The 24,417-nt window shown below is 51.6% G+C and overlaps 2 long non-coding RNA genes across 3 annotated transcripts; one reads left to right on the top strand and one right to left on the bottom strand.

The window, feature by feature from the left end:
- Nucleotides 1-339: 339 nt before the first annotated feature.
- LOC101905166 (uncharacterized) lies at nucleotides 340-21,451 on the top strand. The gene is made up of 3 exons (XR_001500415.3): nucleotides 340-490; nucleotides 18,593-18,755; nucleotides 19,519-21,451. It is a non-coding gene; the product is annotated as an uncharacterized lncRNA (long non-coding RNA).
- Nucleotides 2,522-13,565, bottom strand: LOC132345354 (uncharacterized). Of its 2 annotated transcripts, XR_009494673.1 has the most exons (4): nucleotides 13,123-13,565; nucleotides 7,983-8,094; nucleotides 6,975-7,166; nucleotides 2,522-3,199 (listed from the first exon to the last, which is right to left on the bottom strand). It is a non-coding gene; the product is annotated as an uncharacterized lncRNA (long non-coding RNA). The 2 variants fall into 2 exon arrangements; XR_009494674.1 differs by lacking the exon at nucleotides 6,975-7,166 and having other exon boundaries at nucleotides 2,524-3,199; nucleotides 13,123-13,558.
- Nucleotides 21,452-24,417: the final 2,966 nt, after the last annotated feature.

Here is a 24,417-nt window from a genome sequence, read left to right on the forward strand (position 1 = left end):
AGCGGACACTGGAACACACACACACACACATGCTCGCACACACAACCAGCCAGACAATCGGGCCAGTGTGTCTGGGGCCTCGGAGCCCAGTGAATTAGGAGTTTGATAAGGGTTTTCTCTTTCTCTCGCTCGCCGGCCTTGGACAATCTCCCCCCAGTTTTCCTCGACGCCACCCCCGGCGCTGCCAACCCTCCTCCCCCCGCCTCCCTTCTCTTCCCTGTGCCCAGACTCTTGTTCGGGGCCTTGAAACAGTGAGCTGTCTTTGTTCGAAATACAGGTGAACGGCAATCATGTGATTAACACACACACACATAAAAAGCTTTTTAACAGCGCCCGCCCGGCCTCAGAGCCGCCCAGAGAGGAGCCGCCCTGGATGGACAGAGGGACGGAGGGACGAGCATCCAGTCGGTTGTGTCCGGCTGCCCGCAGCAGTCTCCGACACCTGCTGCGGCCCGCCCGCTGCCCGTCTGCCTGGCATCCCTCGATCCCGGTGGGTCCCTGCTCATCCTTCCAGCCCTTGGTTCCTCCTCTTGAGGAGGTGTGGTGTCTGTGGCATCCGTGACTTGGCCTGAGACCCCCTTGGGGTGGGGAGGGGTGGTTACAGAGGGTAAGAAGCCAGGTGTGGGGTCCCACGACTCCCCTTTCGACTGCCTGCCTCCTCCCTTACCCCCACCCCCTTGGCCCAGCTGTGCCAGGATGGGGGTGGGGGTGGCGGTGGGCGCTCTGGGTCTGCAGAGAAGCCAGGCTGGACAGAAGAGTCTTCTCTCTTCCCCTCCCTCTGTTTCTGTCTCTGTCTCTCTCCCTCTGTTCCTGTTTCCAAGTGCTGTACTGGGCTCTCTGCTGAGAGGTGCTGGGTGAGGAAGGTGGGCCTGCAGGGGTGCGGGGCGGGGGGGAGTGCTGTCAGATGCTCAGGGCTGTGGCTGGGGGCGTACACTGTGCTGTGAACACACTGCCCACCATGCTGGCAACTCTTGATCCCCTCCATCTGTTGCAGGCCCCTGGGGCCCAGCTTTCCCCAGCAGGGGAAGGTGCAGGCCCCGTATTCATCCCTGGAGAGCAGGGGGTTTGGAGAGGGGGAGGGTTCCTGGAGGAGGACGATGAGGACACGGGGCCTCTGTCCTTGGCAGAACCAGCCTGGTGGCCAGCGCCCCCTTCTGCTCTTTTCCCCGCTGGGGATGGGAGGGGTCCTTGCCCTCTCATTCCTGACCCTCCCCCAGGAATGCTGGTGACCCCTCACCACACCTCGCCCCCCAGTCCCACGTATACCCATCCTGGGAGAGGTGTGGTGCTGGGGAACTCTGGAGCCTGTTCTCTCTCCCCAGAAGGGAGGGTATAATGGTAAGGTTCAGGCTGGCTTCCCTGGGCGGAGGCCTTTCGGGACTGGCAGGGTTTTTCTGGGATCCAACCTGGGTTCTGTGGAGCTGGTGCCAGATTTACTCCTGAGATGGGCCCCTGAGAGGAACAGAGCAAATGAAATTCTGTCCATCAGATGTAAAGCCCACTGATGACTCTGCCTGTTGGAGCTGCTTTGGGTCGGCCGTGACCCTTAACCCCTTAGCTCCCGAGCCCTCTCCTGGGGGGCACTGGTCCAACTTTGTGGAAGGTCCCAGTCCCTCATCTGTCCTCTGGGGCATTGGTTACGTCCCCCCACCCGCCTCCCAGATCCCCAGGTGAGATGTGATGGGAAATCTGCTGTTCAGCTGAGCTGGGGCCAAGCAGGAAGGCCCTTTAGCACCTCCAGGCACCATGAGGATGAGACCCGCATGGTTCAGCTTGTCCGTTCACTCCTTCTTCAGGCCTGAGCCCTGCTCCCACTTTCTGACCAGCTCCCAGCAATCGCCTCGAGCATTGCTTCTAAATCTTGCTGCACTTTAGGGTCACTGTGGCATCTTAAAGAAACACTGAAGCCTGGGTCCCCTACAGACTGGCTAATTTTGAATTTCTGGGCATGGGGGTCCAGAAGTGTTTGCTTTTTGCAGTGCCCTGGGAGGACTTGTTCTCCCTGACTGGGGTCTCTGGAACCCTGAGGCTGTGGTTACCCCCTGCAGAACCCAAAATCTCCCCGGAGAAGGGAGGGGGCTGGGCTCTGGACCCCTGAGCTGGAGGCCAGAGTGCAGTGACCCTGAGGTGTTCGGGGAGTTGTGGGGTGTGTCGGGGGAGGGACTGTGCATTGGGAAGGGGGAGGGCTGAGGGGCACAGGTCAGGGTCAAGGGTACAATACTCAGACAGAAGCTTAGCCTGGGAGAGTGTATGGTGGGGAGGGAGGCGGGCGGTGGGAGGTCCCCTACCTCTGGTCAGACATGTTCTTCGCGGTTCAGGTACAGTGGAAAGAACACTGGTCTTGGAGTCACGAAACCCTGCCACTCCTATCCATATGGCCTTGGGCAGATTATGCTGTTAACCTCTCACACTTGGTTTTTGCTTGTATAAGATGTTGAGCATTTTATATATCACTATATCCCAAGTGGATGGGAGAATTAAATAAGAATACACAGGCACAGAGCTTTTTGAATAGGTTAAATGTTCATTTTTTTTTTAAGTTTTTCTTCCAGTTTCACTGAAATCTAATTGACATACAGTACTGTGTAAGTTTAAGGTTGATAGCATAATGATTTGACTTACATACATCAAGAAATGATTATTACAGTTAAGCTTTGTGAATATTCATCATCTTTTATAGATACAAAATTAAATAAATAGAAAAAGTGTTATAAAAAAAAAAGAGTATGCAAGGAATTCCCTGGCGGGCCAGTGGTTAGAACGTGGCTATTTCACTGTTGAAGTCTTGGGTTCGAACCCTGTTTGAGGAACTAAGATCCCGCAAGACATGCTGCGCGGCCAAAATAAAAAACAAAAAGAATACACACACTCTGAACGTTTGGTGCAGAGTTGTTGTTGAGTTGCTGAGTCGTGTCCGACTCTTTGCGACCCCATGAATGCCTGGCTTCCCTGTCCATCACCATCTCCTGGAGCTTGCTCAAACTCATGTCCATCAAGTCGGTGAGGCCATCCAAGTATCTCATCCTCTGTCGTCCCCTTCTCCTCCTGCTTTCAATCTTTCCCACCATCAGGGTCTTTTCCAAGGAGTCAGCTCTTCGCATCAGGTGGCCAAAGTATTGGCGCATCAGCTTCAGCATCAGTCCTCCCGATGACTATTCAGGGTTGATTTCCTTTAGGATGGACTGGTTTGATCTCCTTGCTGTCCAAGGTGCAGAGTAAGTGCTCAGTAAATGATAATTAGAAAAAATAGTTTAGAGACTGGGAGGTGGGGGTGCTGTTGACATCAATTCAGGTGCACAGGTGTTTACAGAGCAGTGACTGTGGATTAGAGTCAGGAGTTTGTAATCTGCCTGTTGAATCCCAGAGTCAGACCAGGGCAGTGTGACAAGTGCTTCATGGGTGGGCCTCCCCTGCTGGTGGCCCCTCGACAGTGAAGACCACACTTCCAGAGCCCTCTGGACCGGCCCCACCGTGGACACCCCTGTCCTGGGAGCCTCAACAGTTCTCCCTACTCAGGTGCCATCCTTATTCTCCTTCTGGGAAGGAAACTGAGGCTCAAAAACGTTCAGTGATCAGCCCAAGCTCACGCAGCTAATGATGGGAAGGCCCGGCCTGGTACCCACAGTTTCCCCTCCAGCCCAGCCTCTGACCACTCTGCTCTGCCGCCGCCAGACCCCAGGCATAGCTTCCTGCCTCCTGCACCCCCCACCCCTCCCCGAGGCCTTTGCACTGGCTCTGTGCTTTCCCTCCCCTTCGTCGCTGTTGGCAGCCCAGCTCAGAGGCCCTCTCTTCGGGACACGCCTCGCTTGGAATTCTTTTCCTGTATTCCTTTCCCGCGGAGGAGAGGGTGATGGCTCCATGGCTGCCTCACCCCCTCACTGCACAGCCTGGCATCCAGGCTGATCTCCACCTCCTCCTGGGAGGCCCCCCGAGGGCAGGGACATGCCTTCCTCTTGGTCTCGGCCCCTCCAGGCCCCAGCATAACTTCAGGGAATCTTCCCTGAGTGGACATGTCACCCAAGTTGGGAGCAAAAGATGGGGAAAGCTGGGGTGGACCGGAGCGGCTACCTGGAGGTGGAAGCCTGAGCACGGGTGGGGGTGGCGGAGGGAAGGACGGCATTCCAGGCCTGTCCTGACAAGGGTTCTCGCCGGCCCTTGTTTTTGGTCCAAGCTGAGGGTCGCGGACCTGGGCCAGGAAGGCAGCTCCTGGGGCCTGTGTCCTCCTTGCCCTCCCAAGCCCGCCCACTCCGGGAACAAGGAAGCTGGGGCCAGTGCCCAGGGCTGCCTCGGGGCAGCTGGCCTCTGCCCTCTTCTTAGAAGCCCTCAGAGCTGCTCGTTCCTGCCATCCAAGCCCAGCTGCCGGAAAGCCCTTCCTGGTGTCTCCCCGAACCGCTCACGCTGTGGTGAACTTTTGTGAACGTACCCTCTGTGTGGGGCGTTGGGCCAGGAGCTGGGGTAGGGAGGTGGTGGTGGAGGCCAGACCTGGCTTTGAGGAGCTCAGAGTTTGATGAGAGACCTGCATAGAAACCCGGAACCCTGGCATGGCCACGGTCCTCCGTGGCCAAGCAGGGTTGGGGCAGTCAAATCCCAGCAGAGCTGTGGGCCATGGGGTTGCCTCGGCCACTTTCTACCCTCTCTAGGCCTCAGTTTCCCCACCTATAGAATGTGGGGGCAGCTAGCTTATCTCCAAGGCCATTTCCAGATTCAGTAGCCCGTGAATTATATTTCAAAATTAGAGGCCAATGCCTGACCCAGCGTTTCCAAGGTGGTGCCTCAGGGCGCTCTGTGTTCCCCAGGCATTGATCAGCTTCTCTTGAAAAGACAAGTTTTGTGGGCAACTGAGTTTGGGAAACACTGCTTTCCACTTTTTCTTTGTAGAGAGGCAGGGCCTTTGAGGGTGTGAAAAGCTCTAACTGCTATAATGAAGAGATGGAACTTTGTTTAAAATGCATACCCCAACTCCTCTTCCTCCTCACCCTTCTCCTTGCGGATGAGATGGAGATTGAATCGTTCATTCATTTTCCTAAGTCCTTTCCTCTGACTCTGGGCCTTTTCTCTCTTCCTTCCTTTCTCTTAAGAGTCAAGAAGAAGGTGCAGGTGCCCCCATGAGGAGCCTGGGCGCACCTTAGGGCACAGTCCTCAATCCCACAGAGCTCCACCACCCGCTGTCTCCCTGCCCCTGCACTTGACCTAAGCTGCAGCTGTATCTACTCTCCGCCCCCTCGCCATCCCCTTGTGTGACCCGAACCCAGCAGGCCAAGTCCTGCCCACAGAGCACCTTGCCTGTTGGCCAAGGCCTGGAGCCTCCCCTGTGTCCTGCCTTGGTCACCTTGCCAGCAGGACATCATCCCTGTGGGGTGCAGACCTGCGGGCTGAGGCTTTCTCACCTTCCTCCAGGACGCCTGGTGCACAGAGGTGCAGAGTGAGGCAAGTGATGACTTGATGAACAGACACGGGAGCACTGGTGTGGTGCTCTTGAGTCAGGCAGCTGTGAGTTCAAATCCTGCCCCTCCCTGCACCCACTTACTAGCAGTGTGTCCTTGGCAAATGACCTAATGTCTCTGAATCTGTTTCCTTCCAGGTCAGGGTGAGGATAAAACCAGTTAATGTATGTAAACACTTAGGACAGTGCCTGGCACATGACGGGGCTCAGTAAATGGCCGCTATTGTTATTAGCATCTCAGGCTCTGCCTCAGAGGGTGGCTGTCGGTTGACCTTGGGTTTGACAGGAGTCACTGCTTCTTGTCCTGCCCAAGTGCAGTTGTCCGATGTCCTCCCATCGGCAGGATCGTCATCCCATTGGACAAAAGCAGAAAGGGAAGTGGTTGGCCTAGATCACAGAACTATTTGGTCTTGGAGCTCGACCGCTTGGTCAGGACTTTTGGCCCCAGGTTTCCTGAAGACCCACCCTCTGCTGTCGGTAGGGTGATAAAGTGGGGCGAGTGCTCAGCTCGTGTTCAGGGAGCTTGTGAACAAGCTGGGAGTTTTTCCCTCGTGCAGACTTGCTCACACACCTTTTAGAAGAGAGAGGTGATGGGCTGAAGAGAGTGGTGATGATGGAGGAAAGAAAGGATGGGTGGGGGGGTACGGAGGGTGGCCTTATCACGTGGGACCCTTGGTGTTGTCCCTGGAGGGGGTTGATGCTCTGGACAGCTTGAGGGGAGGGGCTTATCCAGGTTTCCCAGTTTAGGAGGTGACTGGAATAACTAGGTCTTCCCATTCCGGAGTCCCTGTCATTTCACTCTGTCATCTAGGAAATGGCCCAGGCTGTGGCTGCCAAAGAGCAGGAGACTGGACTGGGTGTGAATGGAGCCAGATGCCCATTGGAGGTTTGTGCTGTGAGTGTATCTCTCATCTGGCGAGTTTATCTCTGGCCCCTGAAAGTGAAAATGGATGAGCCAGTGGGATTTTAGTGTTCGTGTGTGCACTCTACGGGGCCTCCCCATGATAAGATTGCCTTCTTATCATGCCTTCTTTGTTGATGTCACTTTATAATGAGAAATGGAGCTGAGTGATGATGAGCGTGAGTGTGCGTGTGGGCTTAGTCGCTCAGTTGCGTCCAACTCTTTGCGACTACATGGACTGTAGCCCTCCAGGCTCCTCTGTCCATGGGATTTCCCAGGCAAGAATACTGGAGTGGGTTGCCATTTCCTAACCAGGGGATCTTCTTGACCCAGGGATCAAACCCGTGTCTCCTGTGTCTCCTGAATTGCAGGTGGATTCTTTACTGCTGAGCCACCAGGAAAGCCCAATAAGATTGAGACTCAGAACCAAAGAGACCAGAGTTCAAATCCACTGCTAACCAGCAGTGGGATCAGGCCAGTCACATTATCTTCCTGTGCCTCAATCTGTACTTCTGTAAACCAGGGGATCTTCCCAACTCTGGGATCGAACCCAGGTCTCCTGCATTTCAGGCAGATTCTTTACCCTCTGAGCCACCAGGGAAGCCCCCAAATGAGCGTAGCACTGCCTACCTCATGGGAATGCAAAAATGAGAGAGACGAGGACTGGCAGGTGTTTCGCATGGTGCTTGAGAATGAAGGCTGGCGTGGGCATGGCCTTCTCTAGTCCTATCTCCAGTGTCAGTTGATGTCCAGAAGTTTCACAGTCATGTTGGGTGGAATAATGCCTTGGATATAATGCACCGAGGAAAATCTCTTCCCTTCCTAGGGTCAAGAGTTGCATTTACTGCAATAAGAGCAAAGGACTTGGCACAGCCCTGGGGTGCATTGATTCAAGCAGGAAGTATAATATATCCTTAAGGCTGCCAGGCATGGGGATTTTTGTATCCAGGTGGCAGGTTGAGAAGTCAGACTTTGAAAGTCTCCTGTTCTGGGCTAGAACCCTGAGCAGAAGTCTTAGTAGCTCAGCACCTTTAGCACGGGCTGTGGGAGAAGCTGCTCCCAATTCCGCCCCGGTCTCGACTCTTGCTGTGTGACCTGGGGCAGGTCAGTCGCCCTCTCTGGGCTCTCTCATTACTTCATCTGTCCAATGAGAGAGCTGGCCTCTAAGATCTCTGGGGGGACTTTCAGATTTGGGGATATGGAGGTTGTATAGGAAAATGCCCACATCTGTTTTTTTTTTTTTCTTTTTTTTTCTCCCTGAGGCATCTGCTAAGGGCTGGGCATGTAAGCACACAGCGGGTGCTCAGAGTGTGCTAGTTGAATCTCATTGACCAGGGAGAGAATCCATTGAGAGCCCTGCCCTGCTTCTCCTTTCCCCAGAGAACCGGTCCACTGGTCCAGTCACAGCATCTCGTTAGCCCTTAGGGGGCAGGACCCATGGTTCACTCTCCGCAGTCAGCAGTTCATTCATTTGTTCTTCTTAATTTTTTTTTTTTTAATTTTTGAGGAATCCCAATTTACTTATTTTTATTTTATGACTAATGGTTTAAAAAATATTTATTTTAATGTATTTATTAGGCTGTGCTGGGTCTTAGTTTCGGCCCTTGGGATCTTCAGTTGTAGCATTCGAATCCTTACCTGCAGCATGTGGGATCTAGTTCCTGAATCAAGGATCGAACCTGGGCCCCCTGATTTGGGAGTGTGGAGTCTTAGCCACCAGACCACTGGGGAAGTTCCTCATTCATTGGTTCTAAAACACACAAATGCCACAGACACACATGCACGCAGGGAAATAAAATCTTAGATTACAGACAGATCAAATGAGTATTTTCTTCTTACGCCTCTGAGAAAATCCCAAATCTTTAGCCTGGTCTGGCATGACCTGCCCCACTTTCACCCCGAGACTCCAGCCAGAGTGTCCATCCTCTGCTTTCCTCAACTCAGGCCTCCAAGTCCCCACAAATGCTCTTCCTTCCCTGAACTCACTTCCACTGTCACCTTGCTGGCTTCTTCTTTGGGCTCAACCTAAAGTCTGCAGAGTCCCTGCCCCAATCCTCCAGGGTCCACTACTCTTTCTAACAACCCCTCAGCCTTTTCCTTTATACTATTCACGACAACTTACGATTATACATTTATTGTGGGATTAGTCATTCTTTTTTTTTTGTCTGCCCTGTGTGGCTTGTGGGATTTTTAGTTCCCTGACCAGGGGTCGAACCTGGACCCTCTGCAGTGAAAGCAAGGAGCCCTAACCACCAGATCTCCAGGAAATCCCTGGTATTGTTTCTCCTCCCACAAGGATGTCAGCTTCACAAACCTCTGGGGATCAGCTGAGCGCCAGGCACGCCAGAGGGGCCTGATGAATGAATGAATGAATGAACACACACAGCCTCATGGAGAAGACGGGAATGGGGGAGGATTAGAGGAGAGCAGGGAGGCCGAGGATCAGAGCGGGAGACCTGCCCAGGGTCTCTCGAGTGATGCAAGCGTGTGTCTTGATTCCAGTCCAGTGCTCTCCCTCCTTTCGGAATGCAGGGCACCTGGAGGGATAGGCTGGATAGTCTAGACACCTATCTATCAGGGCTAGATCTATCAGGGATATCAGGGATAGTCGGACACCAAGCCCCTGAGGACCTAGGGAAGGGGAGGAGGGAACAGGGCATCTGAGCCAGCTCCCCCGCCAGCTCCACCCCTTCCCCCAGCAGGCAGGAAGGACAGGGCAGCTCTGTCAGCTTCAGACACCACCGCCCCAGGGGACCCAGCCCTGAGCCCAAGGAGGCTGAGGGAAAAAACCAGGGGTGTGTGTGTGTGTGCGGGGGGACAGGAAGCCCCCGGGTCTTCCCCTCCTCTCTCCTGCCCCACCCTCCACCCCCATCTCTGGCTGGAGCTGGCAGCCCCAGGCCTTGGCACTAGGGGGCTGGGGGTGGGGAAATGGGGGAGAGAAACCCCATTCTGGCCCAAAGCCTTCCTTCCCCCTCCCCATTTGATTTCTGGCTCTTTGACTGCCCTGGCTGCCCCTGGAGAGCTGGATCCGGGGCCCTGAGGGTAGTGGGACAGAGGGAAAGGGAGACGGCCCTGCCCGCTTTAAGCCCTTCCTGTGTGCCTGGCACTGTGTGGACCACCCTCCGGCCCCTGGGCTGGGACCTGAGAGGCCTCACTGTGAGGCCTGGCTCTGCAGGGAACTGCGGTATGACCTTGGGTGGGGCACAGCCCAGCTCTGACCACCAGCCTCACCCACATCTGTCAGTGTGGCCCAAAGCTCATCGGCAAGCTTGTTCTAAATACTGATTCCCAGGTCCTAATTTGAGCCGTAGATTTGGGTGGGATTTCTTTTTCAAAGCTCCACTGTGATTATGCTGTAGCTGGTGGGGGAACTATTAGAATAGAGGGTCTCGGAGGCCCCCATCCTCAGCCTCAAAGCTCCTGCCTCTTGGTCAGGCTGGGCCCCTGGACTTCCATGGTGCCCTCCTCCCTGCTGTGTCCTGAGCAGGCATGGCTTGGGCCCTTGGAAGCCAAGGGCCGAGTCCTCCTGTGTGGCGCTGGAGCACTGGAGGTGTGCAGGCTACGGCGGCCCAAGGGGGCTTCGTGGGCCTGCGGGAAACGCAGAGGAACCTGGGAGGGGCCTGAGCAGTGCAGCCAGGGCAGCCCATGTCCCCACCCCCTCAGCCTCTCTTTTTTCTCCTGACCTTCGCTTTTCCCCCTTTTCTCTTCTACTGCCTCATCCATGGCCCTGTTTTTCTGTCTGCCTGGATTTCCTTCTCTCCCTCCATTCATTTCAGTTCAGTTCAGTCGCTCAGTCGTGTCCAACTCCTTGCGACCCGATGGACTGCAGCACACTAGGCCTCCCTGTCCATCACCAACTCCTGGAGTTTACTCAAACTCATGTCCATTGAGTAGGTGATGCCATCCAATCATCTCATCCTCTGTCATCCCCTTCTCCTCCTGCCTTCAATCTTTCCCAGCATCGGGGCCTTTTCCAAGGAGTCAGTTCTTCACATCAGGTGGCCAAAGTATTGGAGCTTCAGCTTCAGCATCAGTCCTTCCAATGACTATTCAGGACTGATTTCCTTTAGGATGGACTGGTTGGATCTCCTAGCTGTCCAAGGGACTCTCCAGAGTCTTCTCCAACACCACAGTCTGCCTGGATTACCTTCTCTTCCTCCATTACTTCTGGTTTTTCCTCTTTCCATCTGCAGACCCCTCTCTGGGAGGCTCTGTCATTTTGACCCCAAAGGTGTGGTTGTGTCTCAGTGTCCTTGCCTTTCTGGCTCTCTCTGCCCCGCTGGCATCTTGTCTGTCCTCAGCTGGGCGGCTCTCTCTCTCTCTAGCGCCTGGCCCCGCTCTCAGACGCTCATCTTTCTCTCTCTCTATTTCTCATCTCTCCCCACCGTCCCTCACCTGCTCTGTCCCTGTACCAGGAGGTGTGTGTTGGGGTAGGGTGGGGAGGGTGTTGTTGCCAGGGGTCGGAGGGTCCTGGGAAAATGAGAAAGATGGGGACAAGCAACTTAGAGAGGCTGAGATTTGTACAGAGCAGCTCTTGAGGCTGAGGGTGCAGGGCCTCCTGTCCCGACCTTCAGGGTCCTCCGCACCTGGCTCCACACCACCTCGCCGGGTCCACCGCCGTGCCCTGGGCCCCCTGCTGCTCCCTCAGGCCTGTGCTAGGACTGTCTCCCTCTTGTTTCCAGAGTCACCGCCGCTGCCTCTAGGGCCCTTCACCCTTGCCCCCACTGCACCGAGTCTGGGAGGTGGACTGGTGGGAGATGGGGCTGGAGGATGAGTTGATGAGTTCGGGCCTTCCTGGTGCCATCCTCATTGAGTTAGACCCAAGGATTTGTACCTGATCCTGGGGCAGGAGGCAAAGGTTGCAGATACTGGTGGCAGAGCTGGTGTTTGGATCCCTTTGTGTGTTAGTTTTCCAGCGCTCAGAGAGTCAAGCTGATTTGCTTAAGGTCACGCAGCAGGCCCATGGAATTGGGACAGCGGCAGTGGGATGGTGGAAGGTGGAAATGGAGGGGAATGGGGAAGGGAACAGTGTCTTGGTCCAGAAGCCAGAGACTTGGGGACAAGGCCGTGCCACGGACTTGCAGAGGGATGGGACCATGGTCTCCTCCCTCTGGGCCTTAGTTTCCCCATCTGGGCAGTGAGGGCTGGCCTCGATGGCTGGCGCAGTGTTTCCCACTCATTGACTAAACTGGTAGGGGTGGGGGTAGGGTAGGAACAGGAAAGGAAGAGATGGTGAGTTTTGACTCAACAGACCAGTTCCTCCCTGTCCTCCAGGCTTGGAGGATCAAAAGAGGCCACGGGCACCTCTTGTCTCTCCTCAGTGACCTGCCAGGACAGGTGGCGTCTGGCCTCTAGTCCTGTTAACCCCCTCGAGGCCAGGGCGGGGCCAAGGGCGCATGCCTTCCAGCTGCCCCTTGAAGGAGCCTCTCTGGGGACCGAGACATCAGGCTGGCCCCAGAGTGGAGGCCATAGACCCTGGACCTCCCACACTTTGGTGGAAAGGCCTTCTGCCCATCAGGGTCTGGCAAGAGCCCTCAGGGGAGGGGCTGGGGTCAAGCTCCCCCGGGAAGGTTGAGGTGGCCCTGCTCTCCCATCATGAGGATGTCTTTCCAGGAGCTGTGGGCTGTAGGAGCCCTTGTTTCTCCTCGACACCCTTTCTGCACCCCACCCCCTCCCGGCCCCCTGGCCCTGGGCGTGGGGACATGCAGAGGAGCAGCCAGGAGAAGGGTTAAGTCAGAGACTCTTGGGATGGCTTTGGCCACGGCTATTCCTCCGGGAGAGGAGAACAAGGGGCCCATTCTGTGTGTGGGAATTAATAGCAAAGAGTCATCTGGGGTGTCATTCAAGCCCTGATCGGCTCCCAGAGGAATGCAAGGGAGAGAGAGAGAGTAAAGGAGTTGGGGTGGGTGGGGGGGGTGGAGATGAGGCCTGAGGCAGAGATGTCAGAGGAAGGGCAGCAAGGTCCGGCTGGGAACCAGAGCCGGCCCTGGCGGGAGGGTCCACCGCCCTAAGATGAAGTCCTGCTTTTCGTCACAGATGTGCCCCTCAGCCTGGAGACCTCCCCCACACACGCTGCTCCACCTTCCCTCGCCAAGCGTCTGCTCCTTCTGTCTTCCCTCTCCCAGAATGGCTGTACCCTGTACCCCCACGTGACTGTCTCCCTCGAGCCCTGGAGCTCAGCCCGGGCCGTGGGCCTGTCGGGGCGGGCCTTCGGGCCTGCTCTCCGGGCGGCCCCGGTCACGCCCGCATCTGCCTGAGGGTCCCTGGTGCGGCCTTCCATCTGGGAACAGCCCCGTGGCCGGTGCCGTGGAGTGCCAGCCTGGGCTCCCGAGTGGTCCCCTCTGTCCCGGGGTCCTGTGGCCTGGCTCCGGGTCCCGTTTGGACACATTCCTGCCTGGTGACAGCAGGCACCTTTGGCCGCGTGCTTGTGGAGGGCACCGGGGCACTTAAGTCACCACAAGGCTGCAGCCTCCCCGCTCTCTGCCAGCCTCAGCCCGTGGCCCATGGGCCTGCAGGCCTCCGAGGCGTCCTGAGTGTCATGGCCCGAGGAAGGGCCTTGGGGAAGGTCCAGGTCAGACCCCTGCCTGCCCCCTGGGTCACGTATCTCTCAGTCCAGTGCCCTGACCCCACTCCGCCTCCCAGGCCACTAGGCAGCAGTTGTGAGGTTCGGGGCATCAGAGCAGGGGACCTGCTTCCTCCTTGTGTGACGGGGGCGGAGCTCCTTAGTCTCTTGAGCCTGGGGGGGTCTCGTCTGTAAATGGGGTCCTGTAACACTCACCTGACAGCTCTGTTGTGAAGTGAGAGAAGGTAACAGGTGTACAGCGCCTGACACAATAGAGGCTGCTGAGTGCTGTTGTTGTTTGTATTGTGATTATCATTATTTTTGGCGGTCTGGTGACATCCACTGCCCTTGGCTGAAATCCACTCCAGGCAGGCTGCGTGCATCTTCTTGGGTGAGTCTTAGGAATCCCATGGTCACCGCTCCTGGGCTGTGGTTTCAGTGGGGGTGAGGTTCCCAGCCCCCGAGCCTCCTGGTGCCAGCATCATTTCCACACCTGGTGACTCACCCTGTGGGTCCTGCTGGAACTTGGTGCCTCTCCGCCTGATAGCCAGGTGCGGGGACAGAGTGTGCGGCCGCTGTGGGAACTCTGGAACGCTCTGGGCCTCTGTCTCTCCTCTGTAACAGGGCCAGCCTCCTCACCGTGGTAGCCTCTGGGCATGTTGAAGCTGAAGGGATCTTAGTTGTCCAGTCAGATCCTCTTAGGGTAGAGGTGGGAAATGGAGGTTCAGGAAAGAGGTCTTTCTGAGGGACTGAGAGCTGAACAGAGCTCCCAGGCCCCTCTGCGTTGGGCTGGAGTCTGGACTTCTGGGTCCTGGCCCCAACTCTGCCTTGAGGAGCCAAGGGGGCCTGGAAAATTCCTTACCCCTAGCTGGGATGGAGAGAGGGTCAACTGAAGGAAAGGAGGGGGTGCCTTTTGCAAACTGTGAAGTGCTCCATATTTGGGAGGTTCTCAGGAGGGCCTCTTGGGGCCCCGCTGGCCTAGAGGTCCAGGGAGGAGGGCAGCAAGTGGCCAGGCCTGTCCCTGTGCTCTTCTGAAAACCCTGTGTAGTGGTCTAGGGTCCAGAGGCTGCTGCACTGAGGCCCCTTCCAGAGGGACAGACTCGACTGGTAGGGCAGGTGGGGCAACCCAGGAGTTCCCTGCCCAGCCTGGGAGGTGGGCCCGGTGTTTGAAGGTGACATTCTCCAACATCCTCAAAGGGAAGGGCAGGCAGATGACGTCCCACTGTCTCTGCTCTGGGCTCAGTCCCTGTGAGGAGCTCACAGCTCCTTGACCATCATTCATTCAATCCCATAGACCTTTCCTGAGTATTAGGCATGGTGCTGAGTACTAATGGCATTCATTATTTTAGTTCTAGTTCTCAGCCTGGTGCTCAGCTCATGTACTCAGGAAAGGTCTATGGGATTGAAGTGGGTGATTGTTGAGACAACCTCTCCAGTGGCGGGATGAAGTGTATAGCTGGAGGCAAGGTCTGCAGCTTGCCTGGAGGCACAGTGGTGGACGTGGAGTGAGTAAGGAGCGATGGTGGGCCCTGTGGCCAGCGAGCGAGGGGTGGGGAGGGATGTTGAGGACAGTGAGTCAGACAGTCCTGAGTTCATGGCCTCACTCTGCAAGCTCCTACTTGCAAACCAGCTCCCTGCTCTGAGCCTCAGTGTCTTTATCTGTCAAATGGGGATAATAGGATCTATGTCACAGAGTCGTCCTGAGGATCCAGAGAGGTGACATGTGCAGGCTCTCAAGGGCATGCATGCTGGACACTCACACGGTGTGATGTGAACAGAGGTCTTTGGAGAGAATGGATATAAATTACAGAAATATGTTATAAAAATATAGTTGACAGGTACAGAAGTAAATGCAGGTTGCGTTGTCTTAGATTCATAGAGACGAAAGATAGATTTTTAGGGGAGTTCATAAATTTACCCATTCTGTGGACAGTGCCTGAGTGCCTGCTCTGTACTTCTGGCTGCTGGCCTTACAGAGAGAAATTAGGCCCTGTGTTGACACTGAGCTTCATGGTCCTGAGAAGGACATAGGTAGATGAACACCTAATTCACTGCACCCGATACATGGGTAGCACTGGGCGGGGAATCATCTTAACTATTGGGAGGAAAGGCTTTTTTTCTTTCTAGTTTTTTTTTTGCTGCACTCTGCAGCATTGGCATCCTAGTTCCCTGACCAGGGCTCAAACCCACGCCCCCTGCATTGGCAGTGTGGAGTCTTAACCACTGGATGGCCAGGGAAGGACCCGGAAGGCTTTTTATCAACCCATAAAATGTTTGAGAGCTAAAGAAAAAAATCACCAGCTTCAAATTATGTAAAGAACCAAAAAAAATGGGGAAATTAATAAAAATTTCAAATGAAGAATTACAAACATCCTTTAAAAACTTGTTTAAAGCCAAATGATTATATTTAGTATGTAACATGAGTACATTTTAATGTGTTTGATTATGCTGTGGGATCAGTCTGGTACCGACGAGGGTCTGATGAAATGATTCTACACACCAGGAATTGAGAGTGAACTTTAAAAAACACTCTGGGGACTTCTCTGATGGTCCAGTGATTAAGAATCTGCCTGCCAATGTAGGGGACATGGGTTTGATCCCTGGTCCAGGAACTGAGATCCTATATGCTGCAGGGCAACTAAGCCCATGGGCCACGACTATTTAGCCCAAGCACTGCCACTACTGAGCCTGCATATGCCAACTACTGAAGCCCATGTGCCCTTGAGGGTGCTCAGCAAAGGGAGCTGTCTGACTGTCTGGGGCAATCAAGGAGGACTTCTCAGTGGGAGTATTGATATTTGGGGCAAACCTGAAAGAGAGAAGAGGGGTTGAACAGAGGGAAAAGCAGCCTAATGGTAACTGAAGGAGCTGCATGAGCAAAGCTGCAAAGGAAAGCATGTGAAGAATTTGGGAGAAGACCGAGATGTTTTGGTTTTAGGGTACGGTGGACAAGCGGAGGTCCAGAGTGGCACTAGGAAGGTTGGCAGGACACTTTATCTGGAGGACAATGGGAGCCAAGGAGAGTGTTTAGGAAGGAGGAGGGGTGGTGACGTGGTCAGACTTCTTTTTTTTGGCTGTGTTGGGTCTTTGTTGCCGTGCACAGGCCTTCTCTAGTTATGGTGCGTGGGCTGCTGACTGCGGTGCCTTCTCCTGTTACAGAGCACGGGCTCCAGGGCACATGGGCTTCAGTAGTTGGCAGACGCAGGCTCAGTAGTGGCAGTGCTTGGGCTAAATAGTCGTGGCCCATGTGCTTAGTTGCCCTGCAGCATATGGGATCTCAGTTCCTGGACCAGGGATCAAACCCATGTCCCCTACATTGGCAGGCAGATTCTTAATCACTGGACCATCAGAGAAGTCCCTAGAGTGTTTTTTAAAGTTCACTCTCAAAGCATCATGAAAGATGCATGCTGTGTGGAGGAGATGGAGGTGCTAGAAGAGAATAGAGGCAGGAAGGCCAGTTGGAAGGCTGAGGTGTTAATCCTGGTGAAAGATGAGGACTTTGCTGGGCAGGGTCAAGATGGGGAGAGAAGAGGAGGAGAGATTTGAGAAGTAATCAGGCAGTGATTGGAATGAAAGATGCTAGAAACAGGTGTTATACCAGCACCTGCTAGTCTCCCAGACTTCTGTGGGTCTGACATTTTCATGGTGTATCTCCCGGCTGAATCCCCATGAGAGGAGGCGGGCTTCTCTTAACGGAAATCTGCATTGTGTGATCCTTCAACTAACCATAGTCCTATGTGCCCTGAATTTTAAAAAATGTCAAAAAGGAAAAAAAAAAAGCCCACATGTAAATGATATACAGACAAACTAGAAAATATAGAGAAGCAAAAATAAGAAAGTAAAACTCACTCTTAATTCCATCCTTCAGAGAGTGGTAACAGTTTGGTATAAATGTGTGCGACTAAGTGTACATCTGAATGTTCCTGTGTGTCTGTCTGCCTGAGCAGTTCAGTGCACAGTAGATGGGCTCGTCTCTAGGTGGAGGACAAGGTTGATGTTTGGGGTTAAGCTCTGTACCACGAGGCTCTGAGTGTTTGGGTTTCCATCAACTTCACGGACAGCAAGCTGTTCTAGAAAAACAACTTTTTGCTCACTGCATCTGTCAGAGACTGAGAGAAGCTGGATCAAGTTCCCTATACTTTGGTTTTTTTTTTTTTTAATATACATTTACCCTTTCACTTTATTTTTAAATTTAATTTATAAATTATTTTTTGGCTGCATGGCACTTGGGATTTTAATTCCCCTGCTGCTGCTGCTGCTAAGTCGCTTCAGTCGTGTCCAACTCTGTGCGACCCCATAGACATCAGCCCACTAGGCTCCTCTGTCCCTGGGATTCTCCAGGCAAGAATACTGGAGTGGGTTGCCATTTCCTTCTCCAATGCATGAAAGTGAAAAGTGAAAGTGAAGTCGCTCAGTCGTGCCCGACTCTTAGTGACCTCCTGGACAGCAGCCTACCAGGCTGCTTCGTCCTACCAGGGGTCAAACCTCTGCCCATTGTGATGGAAGTGTGGAGTCTTAATTGGACCTGCCAGGGAAGTCCCCCTTATTCTTAGCATACTTCAATTTCTCTTTGCATCTTCTATAGTTTCCATTTTACAGATGTTGACACTATGTTATTTGGTACATAAATATTTATATTTTTATATCTTTATTGTGTTTAGTGTTAGCTTTGTAAAGTCTACTTTCTCATCATTTTTAATGGTCTTTGACCTAAATTTAACTTTGTCAGATCATAAGGTTGCAAACCTTGGTCATCTGTGTTTTCTTGGTATGCCTTCACCATCAGCAAACAAATATACACTATAGATATTTAAACGTTTGAACTCCAGAGGCCAATAGAACTGAGTTGGAATCCTGATTCTGACACTTGTTGGATGTGTGACCACTGAGTCCCTTAAAATTTCAAATCTTCATTTAAAATTAAAAAAAAAAATTTACTTATTTGACTGCATTGACTCATAGTTGCATCACTCAAGATCTTTCACTGTAGTGCATGGGCTCAGTAGCTGCAGAGCGTGGGCTTCTCTCTAGTTGTGGTGGGCAGGTTTAGCTGCACCTCGGCATGTAGGATCTTAGCTCCCTGCCCAGGGATCGAACCTGTGTCTCCTGCATTGGAAGGCAGATACTTAACCACTGGACTATCAGGGAAGTTCCTAAATCTTCATTAAAAAAATTTTTTAAAGTAATTTACTTACCTGGCTGAGCTGGGTCTTAGTTGCAGCATGCAGGATCTAGATCCCAGACCAGGGATCGAACCTGGCCACCTGCACTGAGAATGCACAGCCTTAGCCACTGGACCACCAGGGATGTCCCCAAATCTTCATTTTTTATGAAAGAGACTCATAACAACTACACAGGGTTGTTGTGACTGAAGGAGAAAAGTCTGGCATTAAAAATAAAAGATTGTTGTCAGTGGGCACCCACAGGCTCAGGGCCTTGTGCTGAGGGCAGTCCGGGAATTCCTAAGCAGCCACTTCCAGGGCCCATGGGGCACAAGCATATTCACATGCAGAACTGATCACAGTGCCAGGTGGGGCACCCTGTTTCTACAGAAGTGGCCAGGGGAAGGGCTGCTGGAGCGCAGAGGATGGAGACAGGCAGCCTAAAAGTCTTCGGGGAAGACCGAGGGCTCGAAAAATCTGGAAAGAACTTGGATTTTACCAGTCACAAGTGCTCCATTTTTCAGTGAATTAAACAGAGCGGTTCGGAGAGGGCCAAGGATACGTCTGAGGTCACCAGTGGGAAGCAGCAGCTTGGGTCCTTGAACCTGAATCCTGACTTGAGGTCCAGCACCCAGCACCAGGCACCCCGGGACCTGGAGCAATATCACAGCAGGGACTGTGTCTTCGGTAGGTGCCCCCCCCCGACCCCTTCCTCACAGGGTCCCCTGACAGCACCTGTGCTGGACTGCACCTGGGTGGGGGGCACCTCCTGAGGGGGTGGCAGGTGGAGGGGAGCAGGCGCGGGACAGGTCAGGCCCTGAAGAGCGGGCAGGGTGGCTGCCAGGCAGGAGGGGCACCCAGCTGCAGGGACTGGAGTACTGACTCGTGAAGATGAGCAGGAAAGAGGAAGGCCCGGGGCTCAGACGAGGTGGGAGAGGTGCAGGAGCCAGGGTAGCAGAGAAGGAGGAAGCCGGAGAACCCGGTGGTCAGAGTGGGGAGGCGGGGTCAGACCCAGCTCAAACTGTGGGGCAGCCCCAGTGCCTCCCAACCCTGCTTCCACAACCGCAAGAGGAGGGTGGGGGCGATGCCTCCCGGGGGTCCTGGTTGGGGGCAAAGGGCAGAGCTGCTGCCATGGGTCCTCTGGTTCCCAAGAAGGTGGGCCCAAGGCCCTCTGCGCCTTCCAGAGACCGTGCACACAGGGCCTGTAAATACTTGCTGAATAGTGAACTCACAACTGCCTGAATGAGGGGTAGAGGGAGACTAGTTCTAGCCGAGGCCAATTTCTGTCCTGAGGACTTTGAGAATTACAGCCCTGTCGGCTCCCCGTGACCTGTGGGCAGGATTGAGCCCCACTCAGAGGGTGGCCTGTGTGCACTCCACTTACCTTCAGGGCCCTGCCCCCTTTCTAATGAAGACATTTGTTTTGTTTTGTTTTTTTAATCTTATGAAGAGCTTGCAGTTATTTATTTGCTCATTTATTTGCCATACCACGAGGCATACAGGATCTTCGTTCCCCGACCAGGGATCGAACTCCCGCCCACTGCAGTAGAAGCACAGTCTTACCTCCTAGACCACCAGGGAAGTCCCAAGCCATTTATTTTTCTGGACCCTTCTACTCTCCCTCACGTTCCTCTTGGACCAAGGCAGAGAGAACACCAAGGGGAAACCAGGAAGGGTTCTGATTGTTGTTGTTGTGGTTGTAAGATCTGGTTCAACCTCTGGAATTGGGGTGGGGGCGGGGCCGCTGGCGTGGTTGGGAGGAATCAGGTTGTAGCTGTCAGGTGTGACCAGAAGCTGTGACCTGGTGAGCTGGCCACTGGGGAGGAGATGACAGAGCACTGGCTTAATAGCAAAGCTCTGGAGTAACTCTGGGCATGCTTCACCTCCCTGTGCCTCAGTTTTCCCATCTGTAAAGTGGGGAGAATTATAGCACCACTTCTGGAGGTCACTATGATCTACGAAAAGCACTTAGAACTCCTGGAATGTAATAAACATTCCTTTAACAAACATCTATGGAACACCTACTTGGGATCCTCAGATTAAATCAGGGAACTATACCAAAAGCACAAACTCCAATTGAGGGAAACAAACAAAGCCCCAAATAAGTGACTTCTATATAGTTTGATAAGGCGAAAGGGGTGTCACAAGTAGGGGGAAGGGTGGCCCATAGCTTTAAGCAGGGCCATTAAGGCGGGCCTCACTGAGTGAAGGCCTGAGGTTTCCGGGGTAGTTGAACATAGGGGTCTCCGGAAAGAACATTCCAGACAGAAGGAGCAGTCAGGGCACAGGTAAATCAGAGGACAGGCAGATTCCTGGCTGTGTTTGTTTTCCCTTTTTAAAAATCACTGTGTTTTAACATCTTTATTGAGGTGTAGCTAACATACAATGGGCTTCCCAGGCTCAGAGGGTAAAGAATCCACCTGTAATTCGAAAGACCTGGGTTTGATCCCTGGGTTGGAAAGATCCCCTGGAGGAGGGCATGGCAACCCACTCTGGTATTCTTGCCTGGAGAATCTCATGGTCAGAGGAGCCTGGTGGTCTGCAGTCTATGGGATTGCAAAGAGTCAGACACGACTGAGCAACTAACGCTAACATACAATAAACTGCACGTGTTTAAAATGTGCACGTTGGTGAGTTTTGACACATCCGTATACACGTGTGAAACCATCACCACGGTCAAGAAAATAGCATACCTGGGGACTCGCCTTCCAACACAGCGGGCCTAGGTCCTGTCCCTGGTCAGCCTCACTGGGTCCACCTCCTGTCCTCTGGCTTACCTCAGCGGCTTCCTCACCGGCCCCCTGCTTCTGCCTGGCCCCTCAGGCCGGTCTCAGACCTCCTCACTCGCTGCTCCTGTCCCTCCAGTGCTCAGGCGCTCTCCCCACCTTAGGGCCTGTGCCCTACTCCTACTGCCCAGTAACTAAGCCGAGTGCTGCAGGGATGAGCCCTCGTGCCGTGAAGACCTGATGTAGCAAAATAAAATTTTGTCCTGGTCCTTTAAAGAAAGAAAATAATATATTCATCACCCACAAAACTTCCTTTCTGTCCCTTGGTCATCCTTTCCTCCATTTCCACCCTATCCCCAGGCAACCATGATCTGCTTCTGTCCCTGTAGATTAATTTGTATTTTTAGAGTTGTATGTAAATGGAGTCATATACTCTTTTTTTTTTTTTTTTTGGCTTGGCTTCATTCACTCAACTTAATTGTTTTGAGTTTATCCATGTCACTGTGTGTATCGACAGCTTATCCTTTTTATTACTGAAGAATATTCCATTGTATGTATAGACCACAGTTTGTTTATCCGTTCACCTGTTGATGGACGTTTGAGCTGTTTCCAGATTTTGTCTATTACAAATAAAGCTACTGTGAACATTCATGTAAAGTCCTTGTGTACATGTGTTTCCATTTCTAGTAGGTAAATACTAGGAGTGGAATGTCTGGGTTGTGTGCAAGGTGTATATTTAACTTTTTAAGAAACCATCAAACCATTTTCCAAGGTGGTTGTACCGTTTTACATTCTCCCTGGCAGAGTATGAGAGTTCGACTTCCTCCGCAGACTTGGTATGGTCAGTCTTTTTTTTTTAATTAAAAAAATTTTTAAAGTTGGCTGCTCTGGGTCTTCATTGCAATGCACGTGGGGTTTCTCTAGTTGCAGACCACAGGCTCTAGCGTGCCTGGGCTCCATAGCAGTGGCATGAAGCTTAGTTGCCCTGAGGCACGTGGGATCTTAGTTTCCTGACTTGCGTCCTCTGCATTAGATCAAACCTGTGTCCCCTGCCTTGGAAGGCAGATTCTTAACCACTGGACCACCAGGGAAGTCCCTGGTCAGTTTTTTGAAAAAATTATTTATTGGCCACGCCAGGTCTTAGTTGAGGCATTTCAGATCTAGTTCCTTGACCAAGAATTGAACCTGGGCTCCCTGCACTGGGAGCATGGGAGTCTTAGCTACTAGACCACCAAGGAGGGAAGTCCCCCTGGTCAGTTTTTCAAATGATAATTTTAGCCATCTAATAAATGTGTAGTGACTTTAATTTGCATTTCCCTAGTGATGAATCATGAACTTCTTTTCATGTACTTATTTGCCATCTGTATATCTTCTTTGGTGAAGTGTCTCTTCAAATCTTTTGCCCATTTAAAAAATGGGGTTTATTTTCTTTTTATTGAGTTTGGAGTGCTCTTCATTTATTCTAATTACAGTTCTTTGTTAGTTATACAACTTGCAAATATTTTTCTCCAAGTTTTTGGCCTGTAAAGGTATCTTTAGAAGGGCAACATTTTTAAATTTTGAAGAAATCCAATTTACCATTTTTTTCTTATGGGTTGTATATTTAACGCTGTATCTAGGAAATCTTTGCCTGACTAGGGTCCTCAAGATTTTCTCCTATATTTTCTTCTAGAAGTTTTACAGTGATCTGTTCGGAGGTATTGAGGCTTTTGTTTTTCTTCTGCAAACGGCTATTCAATTGTTTGAGTACCATTTGTGGAAAAGACTCTCCCTTCCCTGATGACTCGTCTTTTGCACTTTGTTGAAAACCAGTTGACCATATGTTTGGGTCTGTTCTTGAGCTTTCTATTTTTCTCGTTCATGTTTTTCTTTATGCTAATACCACACTGTCTTGACTACTGTAGCCTTATAATAAGTCTTGAGATTAGGCTGTAAAATTCTTCTGACTTTGTTCTTTTTGAATTTCCATATAAATTTTAGAATCATCTTGTTAATTTCTCCAAAATAGCTTGTTGGGATTTTTGTTAGGATTTAAATAAATCTATAGAGCAATTTTGGGGGGGAACTGATGTTATAATAATATTGAGACTTTTAATCCATTAATGTGTTATATTTCTCCATTTATGTCTTCTCTAATGTCTCTCAACAATGTTTTATAGATTTCACATTTTGTCCAATTTATCCCTAAGCATTTTGTATTTTATGCTATATTAAATGATATGATTAAAAAACTTTTTAGTTTGAAATAATTTTAAACTTACAGAACAGTTGTAAAGACAGTACAAAGAGCCCCTGTATATCCTTCATCCAGTTTCCTCTAATGCCTGTTTTTTTTTCCAAGATCCAAGTCAGGATCCCACATTGCATTTAATTGTCGTGTCTCCTTAGTCTTGTCCCATCTGTGACAGTTTCTCAGGAATCTTTCATGACCTCAACATTTTTGAAGAATACTGGTCAGACATTCTGTAGAATGTCCCTCAATTTGGCTATTTCTGATATTTTCTCGTTATTAATCTGAAAGTATGAATTTTGGAGAAAAACACTACATGGGGAGGTCCCCTTCTCATCACATCATATTAGGCGTATGTGCATGCTAAGTCATTTCTGTTGTGTCTGACTCTTTGTGACCCTACGGACTGTAGCCCCCCAGACTCCTCTGTCCATGGAATTCTCCAGGCAAGAACACTGGAGTGGGTTTCCATGTCCTTCTCCAGAAGATCTTCCTGAGCCAGTGATCAAAGCCTTGTCTCATATCTCTTGCACTGGCAGGTAGTTTCTTTCCCACTAGCGCCATCTGGAAAGCCCCTTGCATTAGGAATAACATGATATTGATATGGCTTGTTAATGGTAATGTCAACTTTGACTCCTTGGTTAAGGTTGTGTTTGCCAGGCTCTTCCATTATAGGGATACTGTTTTCCATTTTCTTACTCTATCTGTTAGAAGTGAGTCACCAAGTCTGGCTGACAGCTGAGGAGATGGAAATTAAGCTCTACTTCCAGCACAACCTGGACAGGAGACCTGGGGTCGATCCCTGGGTTGGAGATCCCTTCTTCCTCTGGAGAAGGGAAAGGCTACCCACTCCAGTATTCTGGCCTGGAGAATTCCAGGGACTGTATAGTCTATGGGGTTGCAAAGAATCGGACACGACTGAGCGACTTTCACTTTCACTTTCGAGCACAACAGGGCTTATTCTAGGCTTTTCCTATTACTTATTTGTAATTTGTTTCTCTAACACACAGAAATAGAGCTCTTATTATCTATAGCATATTTACCTATTTGTTCAAACAGTGAACATATAAAACAGTCTTAGAATTGCTAACCCATGCCTTGTAAAAAATAAATTCACCAACTAATATATAGTATTTGTAAACAGTTGCTTTTGTCTCTTGCTTTACAGTGTCTAGTAAAAACACCATTGTATGAAGTTCCCTAGGTCAGGTCTTCTCTACTTCTTAAGCGTTATTATATCATGAATTTATAATATGAATTTATCCCTATTTCACATTTTATACTTTTATTTTAAATGACATGGAAAATCTTAAAACTTCTACTGTTTTACGAGTATATAAAAATATAGTTGGTTTGTTTTGTATATTGATGTATTTTGCAACCTTGCTAAACT

Source organism: Bos taurus, chromosome 5 (genome assembly GCF_002263795.3).
Source record: "Bos taurus isolate L1 Dominette 01449 registration number 42190680 breed Hereford chromosome 5, ARS-UCD2.0, whole genome shotgun sequence".
In the NCBI taxonomy this organism is placed as follows: domain Eukaryota; kingdom Metazoa; phylum Chordata; class Mammalia; order Artiodactyla; family Bovidae; genus Bos; species Bos taurus.